The sequence below is a fragment of the Aegilops tauschii genome, chromosome 3, assembly GCF_002575655.3.
Source record: "Aegilops tauschii subsp. strangulata cultivar AL8/78 chromosome 3, Aet v6.0, whole genome shotgun sequence".
NCBI lineage: Eukaryota > Viridiplantae > Streptophyta > Magnoliopsida > Poales > Poaceae > Aegilops > Aegilops tauschii.
Window position 1 is genome coordinate 529,138,120 of NC_053037.3, and position 8,244 is coordinate 529,146,363.

The window sequence follows — 8,244 nt, forward strand, 5'->3', positions numbered from 1 at the left end:
TGGACCCGTGGCAACTTGCTCCCCTACCATTGCCGTTGACTATGATGATAATGCTGGTGTTAATCCTCACTATTAATCAACTGTGAAATGAGACTTCCGGGGAATTAAAAGGGAACACACGGCCTGTGTGCATCGACCAACTTTCACAGTTTTTCTTTGATTGACAGGGGTTAGCTGCATTTTATTGATCTTTCTTCCCTGAATTTATTTGTCTCCCGTTTCGATCAGTTGAGATGGCATATAGTAGAAGGTAAATCCTGGGTTCCATGTATAGGATTGAAGTTGTTACATGCATACCATAAATCTGGAGGTTAGAATCACAGTTGATAAAGTCGTACTTGCGGAAAGTATTGGCTTCTTGGGTTGTTGATAAATGTTAATCGAGTTAGAGGCGCCCCCGCAAACATGAACGAATGATCTTCTTTAGGAGATTAAATTTGTCTATAAGGTGCCCTTTTTATCAAGTTAATGTTAATTATAGTTGATGCCATATATACTAATGTGTGGTTCTGCTACAGTGGCTGTTGCTTTTGGCCTATTGACCCTTGCCATGTTACAAAGGTAAGCAGGGTATTACTGTTTGTGAATATTGAATCCTGAAATTACCTAGTTAAGATGTTTAATTAGATTAGTCTCCCACCCATTTTGTCCTTTAATCTTGAATAAGATTTTCGTTTGGTACCGCACTGCCTTCATTTCAGTATGAATAGTTTCATTCAAGAAAGTTTGGACAGAAGCTATGCTTTCGCTATCTCTGATTTTTATTTCAACTTGGACTTTTTGTTTAATGCTTGATTCAGGGCCTCATAGATTTTGGTGAGTAGGGCCTCATAATATAGACACAAGATTTTCCAATGTTTATGTAGACACAAGATTTTCCAATGTGTTAGAAGGGAGAGGGAGATTGTTTAGGAATATGATGGATGTTGTATTGAGCCTCTCGGGCGGTTTATATAGAGTACAAGGCTTGGAGGGCAAGAAGCCTCTCCTAGAGATAAGGCAGGAGATGATTACAAATCATAGTCTACCATATACAAAGATATGCCTATATACTCTAACATCCCCCCGCAGTCGTAGCGGTAGCGGCGCAGACAACAGGAGCGTCGCAGACGGTCAGACTGCAGACAATAGCAGCTGACAGGCTGGCATCCCCCCGCAGTCGTAGCGGTAGCGGCGTAGACAACAGGAGCGTCGTGGACGTTCAGACTGCAGACAATAGCAGCCGACAGGCTGGCATCCCCCCCGCAGTCATAGCGGTAGCGTCGTGGACGGTGTCGCGTCGCGGACGCGTTGACTGAAGAGGAAGCCGACGAGTTGCTCAAGCGGATGATAGCCCTTTGTGTCGATGTCGAGGTAGCCGAGAGCGTAGGGTGGTGTAGTCGTGGTTGAGGTAGCCGTGCGAAGAACATCGTGGTCGATGTCGAGTCGGGGTAGCCGGTTTCGAGGTAGTCGTCGTGGAGCCGCGGGCGCAAGGAGGCGCCGTGTCAGTCATGGGCGTAGTGGTGTCGAAGTAGTGGTGCGCCAGAAAGAAGACGATGTTGACGAGGCGCCGGGTTTGCCAAACCCGGGGACATGTCGTAGATGAAGGCACACGTCGGTGTTGCCAGCACCGGGCATGTGTAGACGGACGAAGACGAAGTTGACGAAGCGCCGCTCCAGGCTTGCCAGGCCCGGGGACACGTCGTGGACGAAGGCACGCATCGGTGTTGCCAGTACCGGGCATGCGTAGACGAGGGACCTGCACGAGCTATACGCCATGTCGGAGAAGTCAGAGAGGCCAACAGAGAAGGACTCGACGACGATTGCGGCGCCAAGCGGCGCGGGCCGATGTCGCCCGCGGTTGTCGGAGTGGACGAAGTGGTCGGGGTAGATGACAACGACGCTGGCAACGGGCATGTGCTGGACGAAGACGAAGAAGGTGGACGGGCGGTAGCGGCGGCTACGGGGGTAGCGGCGGCGGCGGCCAAAGAAGAGCGGCGGCGGCGGAGGCTAGGTTAGGATCGCTGCAGCGATGCTCGAAGTAGGCGAGGAACCCGATAGCGTGACGAAGACTGGCGCGGACGGTGGCGTTCCCGCGCCAGGGAAGGCGGCGCGGCGCATACCACGAGAGGTCGACGCGCGGTGACGGCGGAGTGGACCGCGGGCTGTCGCGCTACGGCCCGAAGGGGCGACGTAGCGGCGGCGGGCAGGTCGGGGTGACGGCGGGAAGACCTCGGGACGGCGGAAGGGACCGCGGGCCGCAACGCTACAGCCCGAAGGGGCGACGCAGCGGACAGTGGCGGTGCCAGGATTCAAACCTTGTGATGTCAAGATTTAAAAAAAAGAAGTAAAAAGAGCATACGTTTTTACAAACATATTTTTGGTAACAATCCTTTGCGCTTCTGCATATTTTGATAGGTATGCATAATAGCATTGTGCTAATAGATTGGATTACATTGGTTTCAACATAAGTATGATAAGACAATGATACAAGAAATCATTGCCCCATTTATTCCACAAATCATATTAGGTATATTTTATTATGCGGAAAATGTTATCCCAACTGTCACCATCGCAGCCGGCAAAATCACTGATAGCTTCACCAATATACTAGAGGAAAATTGGTATTACTGAAAACGACATATCAAATTCTTAATAAAGAACAACCTCTTAATTTCTAATATTGGTCGTGAGAGAAGAAATTAGGAAGAGAAGGAAGATAGGACTTACAAATGAAAGGAGAAGGGCATGTCTTGGTGTTGGATTTGATATCATCGTGCCATGGGCATCACGTCGCCCGCGGCTCGCCGGAGGCGAACTGACGATGAACAGTGCATCGCATCGCAGTCGCTGGAGATCGACGTGCAGTTCGAAGATTGCATCTAAATTTTAGTGGTATTTTGGAGAGGCTTTTACACGGGAAGCAGAAAACTGAAAAGGTGGAGAAGTTTGAACTGTAGAAGGAGAAATCACGGGATTTCAGGGATCAACCGATCAAGGAAATTAGTAGGATTGCTTTCTTTCTTTTTCCCAGCCTAATGTTACCCCAAAGGCCCAAACATATGACAAGTGGGCCTTTGTATTCAGTTTTTAGAATTTGCTTGTTCAGCGGTGGTGTACGCACACATAGCAGTCTTTACTCTTGACTTGCTAAATTCCTGTGTAGTGAAGCGACTTCGCAGCCAAAACGTGGCTTCGCCGCTGGCAGCGGAGGAGTGCGGGTCGGTGCAGCCGTGGGGAGGGCCTCGGGTTGGCGGCGTGGACCGCGTGCCATGCTCGCTACAGCCCGACGGGGCGACGCAGCGGCAGCGCGAGGGTTGGTGCAGCCACGGAGACGACCTGAAGCGGACGGCCTCGGGGCGGCGATGGACCGCGGGCCGCAGCACTATAACCCGAAAGGGCGATGCAGCGGTGACGCGGGTCGGTGCAGCCGGGAGAATAACCACGCAGCGGCAGCTCGTTGATTGATCAGTGTAGGAACGCGCTGAACTCGATGACAATATGCGCACATGCGGTTGATCAGACCGAACGCACGACGAAGACGGAGTGGATCGCGTGCTTTCGAGTGATCAAGTCGATTGCTGGCGGGTCGATGAAGTCGCTGGTCGGCGGAGTAGCACGACCGGACGGGCACTGGCGTGATGCGATGCATGCACGGACCAAAGCACAGCCGTGCTGCACAAGGATCAAGCCCCGCACACGGGACACACGATGCATTGGTGTGGATAAACGTAGCCCTATGGTCGGGCGCGCGCAGATCACCACACCGCGCAGCAGTCCCACGCCCGTGCGTAGGACGACGAGCCGGTGTAGGACGGTGCAAGGAGCTGCCGCATCAGTACGCGTGGACGCCGCTGCATATGTCAAGCCGGAGTGCCGTGCAGCAACTGATCTTAGGTCCGATGCCGAAGTAAAGACGCGATGCAGATGACGAGTGGCGGCGAGCGACGTAAACCGATCATAGATTGAAAAACCAAAGAAAAATAACACCGATCAACCGATCGGCGAGAGAGAAAAACCTCAATCAACTGATCAGGAAAAAGACTAGGGCAGCCGATCAACGCGATCGGCGGACAAACTCTAGGTACGGGCGGCGCGGCCCCCAGCGGCGATCATGGAGACCGACCGCCCCGGAGGTGGCGCGGAGCGGAAGCGGCAGGCGACGGCTAGGGTTGGATCGATTAGGCTGATACCATGTTAGAAGGGAGAGGGAGATTGTTGCGGAATATGATGGATGTTGTAAGAGCCTCTCGGGCGGGTTATATAGAGTACAAGGCTTAGAGGGCAAGAAGCCTCTTCTAGAGATAAGGCAGGAGATGATTATAAAATCATAGTCTATCATATACAAAAATATGCCTATATACTCTAACACAATGTTTATGTAGCTACTAAAATACTAAAATACCCATGAGTGCCCCAAAGGTAATAGGGGTTACTGGTTGTCTCCGCAATAAGGTTGAGTAGACTGACGGTCGCGGCAACGCGACACTCATGTTCTAGTTATTTCTTGGGACAAGTAAAATGTAAACCAATTTGACTAGGCTGAAAAATTAGGGAGTGGGTAAAGGAGAAGGGGATGACATTGCCAGTAGTATGTTTTCTCTAGACGATGATTTTTTGCAATCTTCTTCGCACTCATCCATCGTTGTGTAGCAGAAAACATTTACCAAACAACAGAAGCATTCTCCACCAGGGGTGCATTGATCATGAGTTACATGTACGCATAGCTCTGCTTTGATCTTCTCGCTACCTGTGTCAGCAATGATTCGGCCTGTAGAATATGAAACCAAAAATTGTTCTGCAACCATCTTAGAGTAGAATAGATAATCACGCAAGAGATTAGACAAGAAACAAAAGAAAAAGGCCTTCACTAGTTATACTACATACTTTCAGGAGAAGTGAAAATTTAAACCTGATTGTTGTGCTTACACTGAGCAACCGTAGCAAAGCATACGAGATGTAGAGACAGTAGGGCTGCTGCAAGGATGCGAATCGTGTACTTGTCCATACCCCAATCCCGATAGAGCACTAGATCACTTTGGACGTCGATCGACGAGAAATATTTGTCCTACAATCGTATCTTGCCAGCGCCCAGCATAGAGAGAAACTAAGAGAGGAGGGATCCGTTGCTATAACTCATCATTAATCATAAAATTGGAATGATTTAATATGTTTCCATTGTATGTACCCTCATTAATAGTGGCCCCGGCATGTAAATCAAGCAAGATTATGTTTCTCCTTTCAGAGACAAGTTTCCAAAAATTGATGGCAAAATACAAATGCTGGTTAGGAGGTTATTGGTCGTCGGATTCATCTCCGATGTTTAAGTATTGTGTCCTACTATTAGCAATAGCATTTACGTCCAGAGTTTGAACGAGTGATTTGAATTATATGGGAAAGAGAAAATTAACCCGGAAAGGGAGCATTACAGTCTAGAAAATTCTGATGGATTCGTGCTGCCACTCGTCCACCAAATTTCATGTAGAAAATAAACAGAAGTACCAAGTGAGAGAATAATGCGCTTAGCTCTTTTTTTTTGCGAATAGAATAATGCGCTTAGCACAACAAGACCAATACCACCCAAAAAATGCCCAACAAAGATAGAGACCAACAATAAGCTGAAGAACTATGTCCTATAAAGAAGAACGGTGTGGCAAGGCACGGATCCGCTTTTAAAACCTTTGCATACATACATACTGCTAGGAGCTGGGTTCCTACCGGGTCTAGCTCGTAGGTTGTAGGGGTGGAAGGGGACTTGGCGTGGAGGAAGGCGAAGTCGCCGGCGCTGGGGCGCCGTCGCGTGAGAGAGAGGGCAAGGCGGCGGCTAGGGTTAGGTCTCCCGGCTCCCTTCAGGAAGCCGAGCAAATATGATTGCTTCTGCTTAATTTCAAACGAGTCCTTACATGAGTTTATATAATCTCCAAATATGATAACTGGGATAAGCCCCTAATAACGATAAGATAACTGGGCCAGGCCCCTAACTGCCTGGGCTGTAGTATATGCCGGTCATAACATCTCTCCCCGCCTGCACAAACAGCTCGTTCTCGAGCTGGAAGGCGGGGATCGCTTGCGGAACTCCGCGAGGTGATCAACGGGCGCCAAACACCTCCGCGTCAACTGGGGCAGGCAGGTCACCGAGCCCGGCGGCGGCGGTGTCCTCCTCAATGTAGTCCGCAGCCTCCAGGTAGAAGAGTCGCGGGCAGACGTGGCCGGGCACGTAGGGCTCATCGCAGTTGAAGCACAACCCTTGGCGGCGACGCTCGAGTTGCTCGGCCGGGGTGAGCCGGTGGAACGGGCGCACCGCGGTTGCGGCGAGGGGCGCCGCGGAAGCTTGAGCAGGCCGACCCTGCGCGGAAACTTCCGGCCAGGGTGGCGACCCAGCGGCCCGGGGCGGTGACGCCTGCTGGATGGCCACCGCGCGGCGCTCGAACGCACGGGCTTAGTACATGGCCGTCTGGAGGTCTTGTGGCCCGCGCATCTCCACGTCCACGCGGATGTGGTCCAGTAGGCCGCTGACGAAGAGCTCAGCCCGCTGACGAGCCGAAATGCCGGGGGCGTGGCATGCCAGTGCCTGGAAGCAGTCGGCGAAGTCTTGCACTGTGGTGAGGAACGAAAGGCGCCCAAGCTCCGCCAGACGGCTCCCGCGTATAGGCGGACCGAAGCGCAAGAGGCACAGATCGCGGAAACGCTCCCATGGTGGCACTGCCGCCCTCGTCCTGCTCGAGGGCGTAATACCACGTTTGGGCGGCGCCTTGTAGATGATAGAAGGCGATCCAGGTGCGGTCGGACTCAAGCGTGCGCTGCTGATGTCTACTACGCAACCTTCTTCTTGTAGACTCGTGTTGGGCCTCCAAGCGTAGAGTTTTGTAGGACAGTAGCAAATTTCCCTTAAGTGGATGACCTAAGATTTATCAATCTGTGGGAGGCGTAAGATGAAGATGGTCTCTCTCAAACAACCCTGCAACCAAATAACAAAGAGCCTCTTGTGTCCCCAACACACCCAATACAATGGTAAATTGTATATAGGTGCACTAGTTCGGCGAAGAGATGGTGATACAAGTGCAATATGGATGGTAGATATAGATTTTTGTAATCTGAAAATATAAAAATAGAAAGGTAACTAGTAACAAACATGAGCAAAAACGGTATTGCAATGCTTCAAAACAAGGCCTAGGGTTCATACTTTCGCTAGTGCCAGTTCTCTCAACAATGATAACATAATTGGATCATATAACAATTCCTCAACGTGCAACAAAGAGTCACTCCAAAGTCACTAATAGCGGAGAACAAACGAAGGGATTATTATAGGGTACGAAACCACCTCAAAGTTATTCTTTCTGATCGATCTATTGGGCTATTCTTATAAGTGTCACAAACAGCCCTAGAGTTCGTACTAAAATAATACCTTAAGACACACATCAACCAAAACTCTAATGTCACCTAGATACTCCAATGTCACCACAAGTATCCGCGGGTTTGATTATATGACATGCATCACACAATCTCAGATTCATCTATTCAAACCAACACAAAGAACTTCAAAGAGTGCCCCAAAGTTTCTACCAGAGTCAAGACGAGTGCCAACCCCTATGCATAAGTTCACAAGGTCACATAACCCGCAAGTTGATCACCAAGCATACATCAAGTGGATCACGTGAATATCTCATTGTCACCACAGATAAGCACATGCAAGACATACATCAAGTGTTCTCAAATCCTTAAAGAGTCAATCCAATAAGATAATTTCAAAGGGAAAACTCAATCCATTACAAGAAGGTAGAGGGGGAGAAACATCATAAGATCCAACTATAGTAGCAAAGCTCGCGGTACATCAAGATCGTGCCAAATCAAGAACACGAGAGAGAGAGATAAAAAACATAGCTACTGGTACATACCCTCAGCCCCGAGGGTAAACTACTCCCTCCTCATCATGGAGACCGCCGGGATGATGAAGATGGCCACTGGTGATGGTTTCCCCCTCCGGCAGGGTGCCGAAACAAGCTCCCGATTGGTTTTTCGTGGCTACAGAGGCTTGCGGCGGCGGAACTCCCGATCTAGGTTTATTTATGGGGTTTTTGGTATTTATAGGAATTATTGGCGTCGAGAACAAGTCAGGGGGCTCCACGAGGAGCCCACAAGGTCGGAGGGCAAACCCTAGGGGGTGGGGGCGCCCTCCACACTTGTGGAGGCCTCGTGGCTCTTCTGGCCCAACTCTTTTGCTTCGAGGGCTTCTTCTGGTCAAAAAATCACCGTAAATTTTCAGGC